At 47.8% G+C, this 19,952-nt stretch overlaps 1 pseudogene; it reads right to left on the reverse strand.

Moving 5' to 3' along the window:
- Positions 1-3,127: 3,127 nt before the first annotated feature.
- LOC142271444 (U2 spliceosomal RNA) lies at positions 3,128-3,336 on the reverse strand (annotated as a pseudogene).
- Positions 3,337-19,952: the final 16,616 nt, after the last annotated feature.

Here is a 19,952-nt window from a genome sequence, read left to right on the forward strand (position 1 = left end):
CCCTTCCAGCTCTACGAAATGCACTCCAGCATACCTGATGAGAGCTCGTCCCGGCCGGCTACCAGTGGATCTGGAAATGGGCTTGGAAGCTTCAGAAGCACTCCTGTCGACAGCTGAATGGGACACTCGGCGGAGGACACAGTACCGACAGGTCCAGGAGTATGTTGAAAAGAACTTGTGCCGGAGTCGGGGACAACAGGAGCAGTGCTTCAACAAGAAGGCGCCTGCCGGTTCCTTCCAACCTGGGGATGTAGTGCTGAAGCGGAAAAGAAGGGCCCACAAGCTGGATGATCAATGGGAAAAAAACCCGTATGTAGTCCAGCCCACAGGATGGGAGAATGGGAAGGCCTACCAGATCAGCCGTGACCAGGGGGGGACTTTGGCCACGGTTTCCCGAGACCACCTGAAGAAGTGCCCACCAGCATTGAGAGTAGCGGATGAGGCTCCAGTTCCCAGTCCAGTGGAGAAGGAAAAAGAGGTAATCCACACCATGATGGGTGATTTTCCAGCAGACTGGCCTACACAGAACGGTGCGGTGATCCTTCCAGTGATACTGTTCCCACAACCCGTGGATGAAGAAATGATGGAAACGGTTAACCGCGAGCCAGTGCCCAGGGAGGTACCTGTACCCAGCTCTCCTACGCCTCCGCCTGCCCCACATGATAGCAGGGAGGAGGAACTGACTGTTCCCTCTGCCCCACTGCCTGTCACCACTGACACCGGACCCCGAAGGTCCACTCGCCCCAACCTAGGTAGACCCCCACTTAGGTACAGGGAAACTACTCTTTAAAAGGGGGGGGCTTTATGTGTTGAGTGTACCAGTTTGAAAGTTTTAAATGATAAGTAAAGATGATCAACCAAAGAAGTTTACCTGATTGAACCGTGATTAAACCGGCCGTTGCCGGCAACTGTTGTCCCCGTAGGGACTGTGCAACCATTGCGTAAGGAACTGCTTACGGACAAGCCCGAGAACTTGCAGGGCAACCACAAACTTAGTGCAATGTAAATAAAAATGTTTGTTGGCTTGACACCGTTACCGCCTCCGGAGAGGCTGATTTGGGAGGATGGGCCTGGAGGAAAGGGATGGCCTAGGCCCGCCACTACCGTAACCGGTGGCGATCCTCCGGGGGTTCAGGGGTCCCCTTGGACGTGGGCCCCCTGAAAGAGACAGAACCCGCTCGGGCAACTTGGTGCTGGACTGGGGTCAAGGGGTGCTGCCCGCTTCTTAGGGGCAGCATCAGGGCCAGGTTGTTTGGGTGGGAGAAGAGCGGAAGCTGTACCGTTGTAAAATGTTTATGATGCTTTTACATGTTTTACCGTTTTATTCTTTTTCAGTTGTGAAAATAAAACCGGTGATGGACGGGCAGCCCGCGGACGGTCTGCATTTTACTATAGGGGAATGTGGCGCCCTGGACAAGCCAGGTCGTCACAGGTACTACACCAACACACTCTACACTCCGGCTAGGCACACCGAAGCTAAACACAAATCCTAGTTGCCTTCCTCCAGGGGCTGATGTCCACACCAGGGGGTGGGCCAGGCGGTTGATCCCACCCACCGAGGAGTTCACAGTCCTGGAGGCGGGAAAAGGAGTCAGATTAGAGATCAGTTTTGGAGTTAGAGAAGTGAAGAGGAGAGGAGACTGACCGTGTCCGGGTGTGTGGCCCGGGCACTCAGCAAGGTTGGCAGACGGTGGTGACCTTCTGCAGGAGAGGCTGATTGGAGTGAACCGTACGGACCGGGGATGGGCGGTGGCCCGCCGGTACCAGATCGGGGAGTGAAGAGAAGCCAGCACCATCCGGCAGGGCCTACGGACCCCGACCAGGCTAGGAGTCGCCGTAAAACCGGTCAAATCCGTTAGCGACAGGAACCTCCAGGGTTTCCCAGCAGTCAAGACCCGATTGAAGGCAACAGCTCACACCGTAGAGGGAAGCACAGTCACCGCCAAGGCTACAGTTCCCAGGGCCAGAGCCTGCGGGCAAAAGGGGCTCCCTCAGCATCCATCCAAGCTGGGGAGCGGGTTACCGGTGGGAAGCCCGCTAGATTTTGGGGGAATAAAAGGGGTCCAACACCACATCCCCACAGGTGCACACCCACCCATCAAAGAGAGCTATAAGCCAATACCACCTTCACATTGCCAGTGTACCAAGGACATGTTGAGCAACATGAAGGCGGCTGGGGTTATCCGTGACAGTTGTAGCCTTTGGGCAGCTCTGTTGATCCTGTTAAAAAAGAAGGACGGCACCACTCCCCGTATTGAGGAATTGCTAGCTGCATTGAGAACTGCAAATTATTTTTCTACCCTTGATCTCACTAGTCACTATTGGCAAGTGTCCGTTGCTGAGGCAGACCGGGAGAAGACCGCCTTCGCCACCCCTATGGGTCTCTGCGAGTTCAAAAGCATGCCCTTCGAGCTGTGCAATGCGCCAGGAACCTTCCAGAGGCTGATGGAATGCTGCTTGGGACAAGATTTTAGGGTGTATAAAAAGGGAGATTAGATCCCGTGATCCCAACGTATTGTTACACCTCTATAAATCACTTGTAAGGCTACATCTGGAATATGGGAACCAGTTTTGGGCTCCACATTTTAAAAAGGACATTCAGAAGTTAGAGTCAGTTCAAAGGTGGGCAACTAGACTACTACAAGGAATGGAAGGCCTCCCATATGATGACAAGTTGAAAAAGTTATTAAGTGATTATTGGCTGCAATGGGGCTTTCTGGCTGGTGCCAGCCTCTCTTCTTAGCACACAGGAACCACAATCCCTACACCATGCTTCAATGGATTCTCTCATCCCAGCCCAGTAAAAATACATATTTTACACAGTCATAAGCAGCCAAAAGGGATCTATTCTATTCAATTGCAAATGATCTAGATAAGACTGAGAATAAGATACTGCACGGGACATAGCAGAGTTGGTCAAGTTGAGTGGAGATGAGTTTGCTATTTGGCACAGCTTTTTGCATCAATAAAGCAAGTAAAAGGTGTGAAAGATAAAAAAAAGGGTGAAAGTGTGAAAAGTGAATTGGCCAAATTGAGGTGCATATAAAGTTTTTGCTTTCTTTCAATTCACTAATGGGGCTCATTTGAATCAGGTGAATTGAGTTCTGCTTTTGGAAACTGGGTTAAGAAGGGGTGCACCGGTCCTGGAGGTACTGCAATACCAGGTCAATGCGTGGAGTGGACAGAGCAAGATTTTTTCCATCTCCTTGTTCTAAAAATCCATTTAATATATGGTCCCCAGAGAGGGGACGTATCAGATATTAAACTGATAAGAACAGATTTAATTTTTTTTTTTTTTTCTGTTTATCAGTAGGACTTCAAAATAACAAAGGTGATCGCCTCCCGTTGCCTGGGAACCGTCCAGGCACAAGAGGGCTATGTGTCACCAGAAGGCGCACACACTTCCTCAAGGCCGGCAGACGTGCAATCCCAGGCACCTTCCAGTACCGACCAAGGTAGCGTCCTCCGAAACTACACTTGATCTTAGCCAAAAGGCCGAGAAGCTATAACCCGAATTGGTTACGGCCTTGAGTGGCACCCTGGCCTATACCGGACACATCTTAGGGAGAGGGAGACAAACCCACGCCTACAGAAGACATTTTGTCACCCAAGCCAACCCTTGAAAAGGCTGTTTTGCAGAGCAAAAACAAGAAGAATGGTGCTTTTTGCAGCCGCCGCCCACTGCAATGAATCTGAATAACTCCTCCTTTTGGACACAAGCACCTCCCCTCCCCCTTGCAGTCTTTCCAATTCATGATACAAAAAGACGGACGGACAGGACAGGACAGGACAGGCTGCCTGACTTTCCGTCACTGCCACCCTTTGCCATCCTTGCCCGTAGAAAGCCCTTTCATCATCCCCAAACCCTAATCTTTTCCCTTCCCTTCCCAGATGCGTCTCACTCCCTTTCATTAGGAAGTGAGCGCAGCCTTTTCTCCGTTCTGCACATGCGCGACGTTAAACACAAATGCGCAGGCGTGCGTTCCATTACCCTCACTGCATTCCACTCCCATACAGGAAGTGGGCGCAGCTATTACTACGGTCGCACATAAAAGAACCCACGGCCACCACTGCACATAGCTGACTCCACCACAGGACACCCACTTCTACACCAACGCAGGTAAGACAGGATCGGCACCTCTATGCTCCCGTTACAATCAGGCTCAGTCACCATGTGATAACGCTCTCAACTCTTTAGTTGCAGGCTCCCCTTGCTTCACCTCCATTGGCTGTGCTGCCATTTCCTCTCCCACCTGGAAGGTATACTTTATTCCACTATTTTCCTGTTTCTCTCTTCCCCCTTTTCCCATAACCTACTTTTATCTGCATTTGTGGGGTATCTATATGCTATTTACATTTACATCATAGTTTTATTCATTAATATGGAAGGGAAGAGTGCCCATGAGAGTGTTGAACTGCGGAGAGCAAGAGATTAAGCTGCTCCGATTTGCCACCATTGATAAGCTGTTCTCAGTAGATACACATGCTATCCAAACAGCAGCATCCACCATTGCTTCAGCCCACCCATTCAGTGACAGCTCACCAAGTCAGCCATAGGAGTGGTGTAAGGAATTACACGTAGGCACTGACTCCACACCTTCACATCACAAGAAGGGGGTCTACAGGCTAGTGCAAGAATACGGGCAAGTCTTCAGCAAACATCCGCTAGACTTTTGAAGAATAAAAGGGGTCAAACACTACATCCCCACAAGTGCACACCCACCCATCAAAGAGAGATATAAGCCAAAACTACCTGCACATTACCAGTGTACCAAGGACATGTTGAGCAACATGAAGGAGGCTGGGGTTATCCGTGACAGTTGTAGCCTCTGGGCAGCTCCGTTGGTCCTGTTAAAGAAGAAGGACAGCACCACTCCCCTGTATAGAGGAATAGCTAGCTGCATTGAGAACTGCAAATTATTTTTCTACCCTTGATCTCACTAGTCGCTATTGGCAAGTGTCCGTTGCTGAGGCAGACCGGGAGAAGACCGCCTTTGCCACCCCGATGGGTCTCTGCGAGTTCAAAAGCATGCCCTTCGAGCTGTGCAATTTGCCAGGAACCTTCCAGAGGCTGATGGAATGCTGCTTGGGACACCGAAACTTTGAAACGGTACTGCTATACCTTTATGATGTTATTGTTTATTCTAAAGCAAACAAGATTTTAGGGTGTATAAAAAGGGAGATTAGATCCGGTGATCCCAACGTATTGTTACCCCTCTATAAATCACTTGTAAGGCCACATCTGGAATATGGGGTAAAGTCCTGAGCAGGTTGATAACCATTGGTTTGAGCATGGTAGGGTGTAGTGCGCATCTTCCTGCATCGGTAAAAGCTGCAGAAGTCCTTGAAGATTTCCGCTTCAAAGGCTGTGCCTTGATCTGTGAGGACTCTCTCTGAGTAGCCATGAGGTCTGCATAAGTGTGCTTGGAAGACCTTCGCTGCAGTATGGGCCATGTGAGACTGTGACCGGGGTTATCTATGACGGCCGGTATGTCTCGCCCAGGTTGTGCTCACTCCATGATAGAAAGTAAATCCACTATAGGGTTAATGCTGTTTCCCTACAGGCTTAAGGAAGGGTTAAAAGGAAACAGGAACGAGGGCAGGTGTGCCGGGTGTGGGGGAAGTGACCAGAACTTCCTGAGCCCTCTGCTGGAGAGGCACATGTATTTTGTTATGGACTTTTTGTTTGGACATTAAACACCGTGTGCTGTGAACCTTGATGCCTGGATCCCGTGTCTTCTGCTGCGCAGCCGACCGCGCTACCTCACATATGGTGGAGAATCGGCGGGCATGACAGCCGGTGAGGTGTAGCATCCATCCCTGGTGACCCAGCTGCGCATGTCCTGGATTCGAGCGGCTATACTACAGCCCAAACCCGGCGACGCCATGGAGGACATACTAAAGCATTTGGCTCAGGCTAATGCACAGCAGCAACAGACCAATGCACACCTGCTCCAATCCTTGCAAGTGCAGGAAAAAAAACTCCAAGAACAGTTGGATCAGGCCAATGCACGTCAGCAGCAATCCTTGCAAGTGCAGGTCAAAATGCACCAAGAACAGATGGAGCAGGCCAATGCACGTCAGCAGCAAGCCTTACAATTGCAGGAAAAAAGGCACCAAGAACAGATGGTTCTCCTGGCCAAGTCGATCCGTGCCGGACCGGCAGCAACAACCCCGGGACCGGGTGACGACGGCAGCGTCCGGAAAGCGGTGAGACAAGCGTTGCAAAAGATGACCCCGGGTGATGATGTGGAAGCGTTCCTGGCGGTGTTTGAGCGGGTGGCCGAGCGGGAAAAGCTGCCGACCCCGCAGTGGGCTGAGGTATTGTCGCCCTATCTGACGGGGGAACCCCAAAAAGCGTACCTGGACCTCGGTACCGAGGACGCCATTGACTATGTGACCCTGAAAGCCGAAATACTGGCTCGGTTGGGGGTGAATACCTATGTACGGGCTCAGCGGGTAAATCAGTGGTTCTATGAGGAAGCCAAACCCGTACGCTCCCAGGCCTATGACTTATTACATCTTGTAAAAAAGTGGTTGCAGCCTGACACTCTGAGCCCGGCGCAAATGGTGGAAAGGGTAGTAGTGGATCGTTTTGTGCGCACTTTACCCGTCACCGTTCAACGGTGGGTAGGACAGGGTGACCCGAGTACCCTGGACCAATTAGTGTCCCTGGTAGAGCGGCATGTGGCTACGCAGGACTTGATACGGGACACTGAGACTTTGCGTACCGCCCGTCGGTCCGGCCCCTCCAAGCCTAGGGCCAAGGACCCACCGCCGGCACCGGTACAGGAGTCCGCTACCATCCTGGCTGAGGCCGCGCCCGCCGTTCCTGAGGTCCGGAAGGCCATGTACCCTAAACGACAACTTGTCAAGGGGGTTTCCTTCCCTATTAGATGTTGGCGGTGCCAGCGGGTGGGACATATGGAAGCCCAGTGTCCACTCACCACGGAGCCCATGGATTGTGGGGTTACCCGGCGGGGTTCAATGTATGCTCAGGTGGTGTGTACCGCTGACCTGGTCTCCCCAGAGACAGAGCCCCACTTGTGCCAAATACAGGTGAATGGATGTCCGGTTACAGGATTGTTGGATTCCGGAAGCTTAGTGACCCTTGTGCGATCCACCTTGAGAGCTAAAGTAAAGGCCACAGGACGCACTGTGGGGGTGGTTTGCATACATGGGGACCGCCACGACTATCCCACGGGGATTGTCACCATCACAGCACCTTGCGGTCAGGTGCAACATGAGGTGGGACTTCTTAACACTCTTCCTTATGACGTGATCCTAGGAAGGGATCTGCCCTATTTTTGGACTTTATGGAGGGGACCCCCTAAGTCCCCTCAGATATTGGTCGGTCCGGGACCTGAGCCCTACAATCCTGAATCCGGGACACCTGCCGTAGGGGTCACCATGATAGGGACAGAGTGTGAACCCGATAGGTCGCCCCTAGAGGTATTGGCAGGAGAGGCTGAGACGGTCGAGCCCATCCCGGAGTTGGAGGCGTCCCCGGATACGTTTGGGACAGCCCAACTCCAGGACCCTACGTTAATACATGCCCGGAGTCGGGTGACAGTAGTTGACGGGGTGGCACAGCTGCCCGGTGCCCAGGTAAGGTACCCCCATTTCGCTCTTAAGCAGGATTTACTCTACCGGGTAGATGAAATACGGGGCGTAGGGGTAGAACAGTTGGTGGTGCCCCAGCCGCATCGCCGGCGGGTCCTCGACTTGGCTCATAAACACCTGATGAGTGGCCACCTAGGGGTCAAGAAAACGCAGGAGCGAATATTGCAAAGGTTCTATTGGCCCGGGGTCTTTGGGGAGGTAAAACGGTTCTGCGAAACCTGCCCGGAGTGTCAGCTTACTGCACCCCTGACCCATTTTCGCAGTCCGTTGGTACCGTTACCCATTATAGAAGTCCCTTTTGAACGGATAGGGATGGATCTGGTGGGGCCCCTCGTAAAGTCCGCTCGAGGGCACCAACACATCCTAGTGATCGTTGACTATGCCACCCGGTATCCCGAGGCGATACCTCTCAGACATACTGCAGCAAAGCTTATAGCTCGGGAGTTGTTTGCTGTGTTCTGCCGGGTGGGATTGCCCAAGGAGATCCTTACGGATCAGGGGACCCCATTCATGTCTAAAGTGACCAAAGAGCTATGCCGGCTACTCCAGATCAAGCAGTTGCGTACGTCTGTGTATCATCCGCAAACGGACGGTTTAGTCGAGCGTTTCAATAAAACCCTGAAAACCATGCTAAGAAGGGTGATTTCAAAAGACGGGAAAGACTGGGATATGATGCTTCCCTATTTGATGTTTGCCATACGAGAGGTGCCACAGGCATCCACGGGGTTTTCGCCTTTTGAATTGTTATACGGGCGACATCCCCGGGGATTGTTGGACCTGGCAAAGGAAACATGGGAACAAGAGCCCACCCCCCATAAAAGTGTGATTGAACACATTTTGGGTATGCAGAACCGCATAAGCGCGGTCATGCCAATTGTGAAGGAGCACTTACAGGAGGCTCAGGCCGCGCAAAGCGGCCGCTACAATAGACAAGCCACCGTGCGGACCTTTAAACCCGGGGATCGGGTGTTGGTATTGATCCCCACGGCGGAGAGCAAATTCCTGGCTCAGTGGCAAGGCCCCTACGAGATAAAGGAAAGAGTAGGGGTGGTTAACTATAAAGTATTGCAGCCCGGTAGGCGGAAACCTGAACAAATATACCATGTCAACCTATTAAAACCTTGGCAGGAACGGGAAAGCCTGATGGCTGTTTTTTCCCCACCTCCCTCCTCTTCGGGTCGTTCACATCCGGCTCCAGCGACCTCCGGAGAGGACGAACCGGAAGTAAGGATTGGAGAAGCCCTCACCAAGCAACAGAGGCGAGAGGCCAGACGGTTGGTTCAGCAGAACCCCGATGTCTTCTCCGAGCTGCCCGGTAGGACCAGTCTGATACGACATGATATTGTCACCGAGCCCCACCTGAAGGTACGCCTGAAGTCATACCGGGTGCCGGAGGCTCGACGACAAGCCATATCGGAGGAAGTAAAGACAATGTTACGCCTGGGGGTCATCGAAAAATCCCGGAGTGAATGGGCTAGTCCGATTGTCCTAATACCAAAACCCGATGGCTCCTTAAGGTTCTGCAATGACTTTAGGAGATTGAACGAAATATCCAAGTTCGATCTCTACCCCATGCCCCGGGTGGATGAGCTGATTGATAGGCTGGGACAGGCGCGATATTTTACCACGCTCGACCTGACCAAAGGGTACTGGCAGGTGCCACTAACGGAGTCCGCCAAGGAGAAAACAGCTTTTGTTACGCCGGAGGGTCTCTTCCACTATGTTGTCTTGCCTTTTGGGTTACATGGCGCTCCGGCCACGTTCCAGAGGTTGATGGACTTAGTGCTGGAACCCCACCAGGCGTATGCATCAGCGTACCTGGATGACATCATTATTTACAGCTCCGATTGGCAGACCCACTTGGAACAGGTACAAGCGGTGGTGGACGCGCTTCGAACAGCCGGATTGACAGCCAATCCCAAGAAATGTGCATTGGGACTCACGGAAGCCCGCTACTTGGGCTACGTGATAGGCCAAGGGGTGATTAAGCCCCAAATTAACAAGGTTGAGGCGATCCAGAAGTGGCCTAGACCCCTGACCACGAAGCAGGTTAGGGCCTTCCTGGGTATCGTGGGGTACTACAGGAGGTTTGTAAAGGATTTTGCGGGACTATCAGCCCCCTTGACGGACCTTCTCAAAGGCAAGAAGTCCGTCATGGTGCGGTGGACTCCGCAGGCCGAGGACTCCTTCCGGGCCCTGAAGGGGGTCCTGTGCGGACAGCCCGTTCTGGTCAACCCTGATTTCCGGAAGGAGTTCATAGTACAGACTGACGCCTCGGAGGTCGGCCTGGGGGCAGTGCTGTCTCAGGTGGTTCAGGGGGAGGAACACCCCGTCACCTTCTTGAGTAGGAAGCTCACCCCTCCCGAGCGGAATTATAGCGTAGTGGAGAAGGAGTGCCTGGCGATCAAGTGGGCCTTGGAGTCCCTACGCTATTACCTGCTGGGACGGCAGTTTCGCTTGGTGACGGATCACTCTCCACTGGTCTGGATGAGGTCCGCCAAGGAACGGAATGCCCGGGTTACCCGGTGGTTCCTTTCTCTGCAGAACTTCCGGTTTACGGTTGAACACCGGGCCGGTAGGTTGCAGGGCAACGCCGATGCCTTGTCCCGCGGCCCGTGCTTGATGGCTGGAGTTCAACCCCGCACGCTTGAACTGAGGGGGGGGGTATGTGAGACTGTGACCGGGGTTATCTATGACGGCCGGTATGTCTCGCCCAGGTTGTGCTCACTCCATGATAGAAAGTAAATCCACTATAGGGTTAATGCTGTTTCCCTACAGGCTTAAGGAAGGGTTAAAAGGAAACAGGAACGAGGGCAGGTGTGCCGGGTGTGGGGGAAGTGACCAGAACTTCCTGAGCCCTCTGCTGGAGAGGCACATGTATTTTGTTATGGACTTTTTGTTTGGACATTAAACACCGTGTGCTGTGAACCTTGATGCCTGGATCCCGTGTCTTCTGCTGCGCAGCCGACCGCGCTACCTCACAGCCATTAGATCTTTGACTTGTACCACAACCATAAATCTCGAGTAGTTGTCTACCATCGTAAGTGCATACGTGAGCTCGCCTCGATATTCTGCAACAAAACTCCCTTTTTCGATTTCAGTTTCAGCAAACACTCCTCTTCCTGTAGAAAATATTTATCATTACCTAAGACAGTCATTCTAATGCATGACAATATTAAGGCAATTTAGTTAAAACTTGTTTTAACTCACCTTTAAGGGGATTGATGTATTTCATGGTCAATCCAGGTTTGTCAGTGATGGCACTGACATAATGTATGGCGTCTTTTTCGGGCGTTATCCTTTGCCTTTTCATTGTGAAAATCCAGTTGCCTATATCAAAGCAAATTCTACTACTTGTAAAGTATGCAGAAAATGAAATGTAGAACATATAACATCAACTGCTTAGGAACGCATCATAGGTTAGTACTTAAAAGGATATTGTCATGTTCTAGTCATAATGCAAGCTGGACATTTTTCATGTTACCCTGTAATCGCCGGCCTGTTCTAATGCTCACAAGCTAAGATATAGGCTCAGCTGCTAAGGCTTCCCTCTGCCTTCTGAATGAAACTTGAATATGTCTGGGTCACTGTGTATATAGCAGGTGCTCAGAAAAAATAAGAGTCAATTCAATAAAAATAGCTCTGGCACACTATAGTGATCAATAACGTAAGAAAAGAACTCTTGGAATGCTGAAAATTCTTTATTTGTGCAAAAGGATAATTCATCCAACGTTTCGACCTTGTTTTTAGGTCTTTATCAAGGATAAAGTTATCTAAGATCATAAAGGGTTACAAAACCATATAAACACGTAATTAGTACATAGTACAACATAACAGTACAATATATTGCTACTTGAGAGTACAATGGGTCAAATGACCATGATGCACATACAAAAAATTTTTCCAAAGCCATAGTGAAAACATTTGTACTGAGGAAAGAAAATTTCCACATGACCTATCTGGAGAAACATTCTGGATCAAACAACCAAAAATAGTCAAGCAGGTAAATACACACCTATATGGATAACAGGATGATATGTGTTCAATTGTATAGCGTCATTGCCATTAAGGTACAAATGGAAAACTTGCAATCCTATATAGTGAAGGAAATGAACACATATCATATCAAAGAACACAGGAACATGGGTGTGAGAAAAACCTCAATGTTTATACTTTGTTCTTTATAATGGTGTGAACATGTATATGTCTCAGTACCTTATGCACTTGAGAATTCTAGTGAGTAGATCATGAAAGCCTATTTCAGAACTGGAATCAGTAAATAATTGTAGGTGGAATCTAAATGAAAAGATGGTACAAGTGTTATCATGACACGTGGGCTATAACACAATGGACCGTGTGACAAAGAAGAAAGGAGAGAAAGAAGAGGAAGAAAATGCAACTACCTGTAACATTACGTGATAGTCACTGGTAAGTATCACTTGACAATTCAAGTGAAAAAGGATTCCTTTATTAGTGGGTGTATTATAGTATAGCCCTTTGGCAGGGCAGCCAAAAATTGGGAGGCTCCACGTTGTCCCTGCATAGAGACGTGCATGAGGGCCTCAAAACATTGTTCCCATTGCAAAGGAGCGGGTCTCCTGTCGTTGTAATGTCCATTCTGCAAAGAATGGGCGAAAAAATTTACCACTGGGGGTATACCTGAAACAAAGGCCTAACTCTTGTAACGGTCATCATGGTGGCGCATGAGGAGAAGGAGGAGCAGTCCAGCGATTATCCAAAGTCCAGAAGTGTGTACCCATGGGTGACTGGAGGTACATGGCAAATTCCCGTTACAAACTTTAAATTCCGCTCTCATTTGCTGGTGGTGTGGTGAAGTCTGGCCCAATCCAACCCTTGTTCATCTTGATCAGAGTCAGCCTGTCAGCATTTTCAGTTGACAGGCGGGTGCGTTTATCTGTAATGATTCCACCTGCGGCACTAAAAACACGCTCTGACAAAACGCTAGCGGCAGGGCAGGCCAGGACTTCCAAGGCGTAGAGAGCCAATTCATGCCACGTGTCCACCTTGGATACCCAATAATTGTAAGGCACAGAGGAATGTCGGAGTACAGTTGTTCGATCTGCAAGGTACTCCTTGAGCATCTGGGCAAACTTAGGATTTCTTGTGGCACTACCCCGCACCTCAGGGGCTGTGGTACGTGAGGGGCTGAGAAAACTGTCCCACATCTTAAAAACTGTTCCCCTACCTCTGGCGGATTGGACTTGTGCCTCTCTCGGCTGTACGCCTTGGTTGTCCACTGATTCCTGACCTATGCCGCTAGCGTTTTGTGAGGGGAATGCTTTGCCTACTTCCGTGACTATGGCCTTCCGGAACTGCTGCATTTTGGTTGACCTCTCCGCCTCGGGAATAAGAGACATAAAGTTCTCCTTGTAGCGTGGGTCTAACAGTGTTACCAACCAGTAATGATTGTCGGCCAAGATGTTCTTAAAGCGAGGGTCACGAGACAGGCAGCTTACCATAAAGTCAGCCATGTGCGCCAGACTCTTAACAGCCAGGACTTCAGTAGCCTGACCAACACGTTGACTGAACATGCTGTCCTCCTCCTCCTCCTCCTCCTCCTCATCTACCCTGTCCTCTGGCCAGCCACGCTGAACCGAGGATATGACTGGTGTGCATGTCATATCCTCAATTTGGCCGGAGATTTGCTCCATGTCTTCATCCTCCTCCTCGTCATAGTCCTCCACTGCACGTTGTGATGAGACGAGGCTGGGCTGTGTGTTATCACCCACACCCACTACTGTTTCTTGCTGCAACTCATCGCGCTCCGCCTGCAATGCATCATGTTTGGTTTTGAGCAGAGACCGTTTTAGAAGGCAGAGTAGCGGTATGGTGACGCTAATAATGGCGTCATCTTATACCTTTATGATGTTATTGTTTATTCTAAAGCAAACAAGATTTTAGGGTGTATAAAAAGGGAGATTAGATCCGGTGATCCCAACGTATTGTTAACCCTCTATAAATCACTTGAAGATTTCCGCTTCAAAGGCAGTGCCTTGATCTGTGAGGACTCTCTCTGAGTAGCCATGAGGTCTGCATAAGTGTGCTTGGAAGACCTTCGCTGCAGTATGGGCCATTAGATCTTTGACTTGTACCACAACCATAAATCTCGAGTAGTTGTCTACCATCGTAAGTGCATACGTGAGCTCACCTCGATATTCTGCAACAAAACTCCCTTTTTCGATTTCAGTTTCAGCAAACACTCCTCTTCCTGTAGAAAATATTTATCATTACCTAAGACAGTCATTCTAATGCATGACAATATTAAGGCAATTTAGTTAAAACTTGTTTTAACTCACCTTTAAGGGGATTGATGTATTTCATGGTCAATCCAGGTTTGTCAGTGATGGCACTGACATAATGTATGGCGTCTTTTTCGGGCGTTATCCTTTGCCTTTTCATTGTGAAAATCCAGTTGCCTATATCAAAGCAAATTCTACTACTTGTAAAGTATGCAGAAAATGAAATGTAGAACATATAACATCAACTACTTAGGAACGCATCATAGGTTAGTACTTAAAAGGATATTGTCATGTTCTAGTCATAATGCAAGCTGGACATTTTTCATGTTACCCTGTAATCGCCGGCCTGTTCTAATGCTCACAAGCCAAGATATAGGCTCAGCTGCTAAGGCTTCCCTCTGCCTTCTGAATGAAAATTGAATATGTCTGGCTCACTGTGTATATAGCAGGTGCTCAGAAAAAATAAGAGTCAATTCAATAGAAATAGCTCTGGCACACTATAGTGATCAATAACGTAAGAAAAGAACTCTTAGAATGCTGAAAATTCTTTATTTGTGCAAAAGGATAATTCATCCAACGTTTCGAGCTTGTTTTTAGGTCTTTATCAAGGATAAAGTTATCTAAGATCATAAAGGGTTACAAAACCATATAAACACGTAATTAGTACATAGTACAACATAACAGTACAATATATTGCTACTTGAGAGTACAATGGGTCAAATGACCATGATGCACATACAAAAAAATTTTCCAAAGCCATAGTGAAAACATTTGTACTGAGGAAAGAAAATTTCCACATGACCTATCTGGAGAAACATTCTGGATCAAACAACCAAAAATAGTCAAGCAGGTAAATACACACCTATATGGATAACAGGATGATATGTGTTCAATTGTATAGCGTCATTGCCATTAAGGTACAAATGGAAAACTTGCAATCCTATATAGTGAAGGAAATGAACACATATCATATCAAAGAACACAGGAACATGGGTGTGAGAAAAACCTCAATGTTTATACTTTGTTCTTTATAATGGTGTGAACATGTATATGTCTCAGTACCTTATGAACTTGAGAATTCTAGTGAGTAGATGATGAAAGCCTATTCCAGAACTGGAATCGGTAAATAATTGTAGGTGGAATCTAAATGAAAAGATGGTACAAGTGTTATCATGACACGTGGGCTATAACACAATGGACCGTGTGACAAAGAAGAAAGGAGAGAAAGAAGAGGAAGAAAATGGAACTACCTGTAACATTACGTGATAGTCACTGGTAAGTATCACTTGACAATTCAGGTGAAAAAGGATTCCTTTATTAAAGGGTTCTCAGTCGCCTCAGGATCATGAAATACTAGGGTAAATGATATGAGAATGGGTAAGAAGCACCACTAAAGGAAATATGAGATGCAGGACATATATCTATAAACCCCTGAACTACATGATAGAAATAAAAAGAAGAAAAAAGAAAAAAAAGAAGAAAGAAGAAGAACACATAGAATGCGGAAAGAGAATGGGTACAACTACCTGAGTTACTGCAGGGAGGCCCCTGGTAGGTATTGTGAGGGTTAGTGGAATTCCTTCACTGAAGGGTTCTCAGTTGCCTCAGGTTCGTGAAAAATGCTATAGACAAATAATGCCCGGAGAAAAGGGGTTCATATACAGCGAATAATGGTAATACAAGGTACATGTGTCCCATGTAATAGTATAAATATATATATATGCTCTACACCAGAAATAGAAAGTAGTCCCTCTGCCTTCTGTCTAGGTGCCCTGAGTTATGTCCTGTAATCTGTCACAGTGACCTAGACACACATGTGTAGTAGGGGAATATCCCTGCTGAGATGCCAGTGCTAGAGCACTCGTTTGCTGTGGAGTTGAACGCTATGTGAGTAGTTCTTACCTTCAATGAGCAGAAGTCTCTTTTTTCAGATTTCAATATCTCTGTGGGTATCTGGCAGAAATATGGAATACTCTTTACTGCTAAGACCCTGTACACCACTCCCACTAAAGGGGGCTTTACACGCTGCGACATCGCTAATGCGGAGTCGTTGGGGTCACGGAATTTGTGACGCACATCCGGCCGCATTAGCGATGTTGCTGCGTGTGATACCGATGAGCGATTTTGCATCGTTGCAAAAACGTGCAAAATCGCTCATCGGTGACATGGGTCTCCATTCTCGATTATCGTTACTGCAGCAGTAACGATGTAGTTCGTCGCTCCTGCGGTAGCACACATCGCTCCGTGTGACACCGCAGAAACGAGGAACCTCTCCTTACCTGCCTCCCAGCCGCTATGAGGAAGGAAGGAGGTGGGCGGGATGTTCCGGCCACTCATCTCCGCCCCTCCGCTGCTATTGGGCCGTCGCTCAGTGACGTCGCTGTGACGCCGCACGGACCGCCCCCTTAGAAAGGAGGCGGTTCGCCGGACACAGCGACGTCGCCGGGCAGGTAAGTATGTGTGACGGGTCTGGTCGGTGTTGTGCGGCATGGGCAACGATTTGCCCGTGTCGCGCAACAGATGGGGGCAGGTACCCACACTAGCGATATCGGGACCGATATCGCAGTGTGTAAAGTAGCCTTTAGTCACATGACCAAGACTGTATCTGTGTCCCTACAACACACTTGAGACAAATGTGTGTGTGAGCCTGCATTGTGGGGTATATATAATATATTATAGAGCTGGGAAGGATCATTCTAAGCAGTGAGCTGTTCCAGTATTTGTAGGAAAATACCCAGTAGAAGCATCAAACACAGCACCAATACCTCCCATCAGTATTCCACCACAGTGCCATGTAACCCATGCCCTACACTCCCATCTACACCAATACTATACAGGCACAAACTAGTATATCTGACTAAAAGCCCCCAAAATATGAAGAACGGCCTATAGTTGAGTGTGGATATAAAATCTATGTGAGCAGAGCTAGAATAGAAATCACTGATCGCATTGAAGTCATTCTGACCATAAATCACCATGATATCAAGGTGAGGAGTTGTGTGTTACTGCTGGGAGGAAAGGGTTAACAGTGGAATATTAAGGTGCATTTCTGTGTGCAGTGTTACTAGTCAATGTAACAATTCAGTATGAGCTGCTCTTGGTGCCGGGGGAGGGAGATGCTCTCCTGAGCAAGATAGATGGGGAATGAACATGATATCTATATAGTGTAAGGCAGGGGGTCTCAAACCAGGTGATCATGTCTGATCAACTGGTTACATTATGTCTGATTACCTTGTCTAACAGTTTTTTCTCCCCTTTCTTTACCTTCCAGGTTCCCATAGTCACGTGAAATATCCCTGTTGCACTTGATTACGGCTCACTATTCACTATAGGATGTCTTATATCTAACATCACACTCTCACCCATCAGCACTCTATAGGTTTGTATAAGGTATGCGCTTACACATCCGGTCCTCCATAGGTATTTCCACTTATGTAACACTATCCCTATGATCACTCATAACTCATACCCTTGTAGTCAATTACAGCCTCCTCTCTCCCCCCTCCCCTTCTCCCTTTCCATCTATAATTTTGCCAGTACAATATTAGTTTACATTAGGCACACACTCACATATTCCTTTCCTTAGTGATTTATTGTAATTCACATTCACATACAATTCTCTATGCCTGCCCCATTACTACATTCATACCTACTTGACCCTATCCTGATACCCCTTGTCTCACCTTGTTGGTCCCTACACCTGTTATCATGTCCTTTCCTGTGTCTGTCTTGTCACACAACACATTTTAGCATATAACTTGTGCTCCTTATTACCTGTCCTGCCTATTAGAATTATGTCCATTATGTCCATGCATGGCCCAATGAATCAAGTCTGTACTTCATATTCATGGTTTAAGCCTTTGGGTTCCAATGTGCCCAGAGTATATATCCAGAAAGATTCCCTTTCTTTGAGCTTCCTAATTCTATTGCCTCCTCTGCGTATGGCTTGGACATGTTCGATGACTTGGAATCTTAATTGGATCACTGTGTGATTATGCGTCACAAAATGGTGTGGGACTGGTAATAGAATCTGCTTACAATGTATTGTTGACTTGTGTTTAGCTCAAAGAAAGAGAATCTTTCTGGATATGTACTCTGGGCACATTAGAACCCAAGGGCTTAAACCGTGAATATGAAGTAAAGACTTGATTCATTGGGCCGTGCACCATGTCACCAAGTGTCCAATTGCATTGTCCAATGGCTCACAATGGTTATGCGTTTTCATTGGATGGATAATCGAAGCCATGTTTTTTTCCTTTCTGTTGGGTTTGTTGTGTGAGTAGCCTATAGGATTAAGTTGGTTACCGCAGGCAGTGGATTTAACTTCCTGTCTTTGGTCCAGTGGTAGATGGATTGTCTGGTCTATGAGCTGTTATTGGTTTGAATGCAGGTGAATGCCCATGGGCTGCTTATGACTGTGTAAAATAGTATTGATTCATGATGGATTTCAGACTACATGTAGATATCTTCAGTCTTTCTATCCACATCATTTAAATGAACATTATCCATGCAGCTTGAAATCCATCCAATAAGAGAAGCAACCTTGTACAACCAATCTGATAAGGGCACAGTATATCCTAAGGGAAGGTTATGGCTATAAAAGGGGACTTCTTGGAGTCACCAGGTTGTTGATGGATGTTGCATGATCTAGTCTAAGCTCTTAGGAGCTGGCTAGGGGATCAGAACCAGGATGCCTTGTGGACTCGGTCTAGGGACTTTGGCTTCAACTAGAGGATCACTTGGCTACATGGCTTCAATCTAGGGGCTCCAATTCCGATTGGAGATCATAACCGCAATCTAGGGATTTCGACTCCGGCTGCCAGGATTATACCATATCATCATACCAGAGACTACTTAAGGAAGAAACCCAGGTTGGACAATTTTGTCACCTGGCTACAGACTTTGCAGACCTCAGCCAGCTTCCTAAATCTGGCGCTATTCTATTGTCGGTGGGTGCCCGACAAATTACACAGCTATGTAAAATTTTGGTTTATGAAACTTCAAATCCAGTGACTGATTATTATGTTTTCTAATGTCCTGATTTAAAAAAAAAAATAAATATTTTTTTTTAACCATCAAATATTGATTTTGTACAATCCATGTGTGAAGTTACATACAAGTGACATGAACAAGAAAAATACTTATTGTAACCAAAAATATTCACAATTTTATATATAAAATACATTTATTTATTGTACAGTCATTCTGCAACTTTATTAGAAATTTATTCTTGCACTTTTTCCTTTTCTCTAGATCCCCCTTTTCTCTTATAGAAGGCCTGTGGATCTTCTCTGTGAAGCATCCGGCAATCATGTTCACGTTTCATTTACTTTGGTATCGTCGTTCCATCTCCTTGATATTCCGATGAAAACCTTCTTGTTCTTCCCACCAGCACCAAGGTTTTCAGACAAGTAGTCCAAATAGGAATGTAAAAAATGTAACTTCAAATTCATTAGACAACCCAAGGCTTTGAAACGTTTCAGCATGTTCTCCACGATGGACTTAAATTTTGATTCTTTGTTGTTACCTAGAAACGTATTTATTGCTTCTTTCAAAGAGTCCCAAGCCCTTTTTTCAACAGTTTTCATTATTGTTTAAAACACGTCATCCTTCATTCATGGGTTTCTGAATATCCGAACCCACAAAAATGCTTTTGTGCTGCCCCTGTGCCAGCAGCCGCCGTTGGTCGGATCCAGACCTTCTAAGAGAGTGGCTCGACCCGGGGGTCTCGCGGACATGTCGAATAAAAGGAGGAATGTAGATGTATGGGCTAGGCCGTATTAAGTTTGTGACGCCACCAACGGTGTGTGGTGAGGTGGGACACCACCGCTGCCGTTATGGGATACCCGGGAGAGATGTAGTGGCAGCTGGATGTTAACCCCTCCGTGTGTAGGGATGATTGCCCCGGGGCCCAGTGTCTTTGTGCAGGGTATGGTGATGGCAAGGGCCGGCGCGCCTGAGCAAGCAGGGGGATGTTTGGTTACTCACAGTAAATGAATCACACGAGTCTTTCGGTAAACCAAAGGTGCTGGTGGCCTGCCGCCCCGGCCGGTTGCATTCAGGTCCCCC

Source organism: Anomaloglossus baeobatrachus, unplaced genomic scaffold (assembly GCF_048569485.1).
Source record: "Anomaloglossus baeobatrachus isolate aAnoBae1 unplaced genomic scaffold, aAnoBae1.hap1 Scaffold_3367, whole genome shotgun sequence".
Classification (NCBI taxonomy): Eukaryota; Metazoa; Chordata; class Amphibia; order Anura; family Aromobatidae; genus Anomaloglossus; species Anomaloglossus baeobatrachus.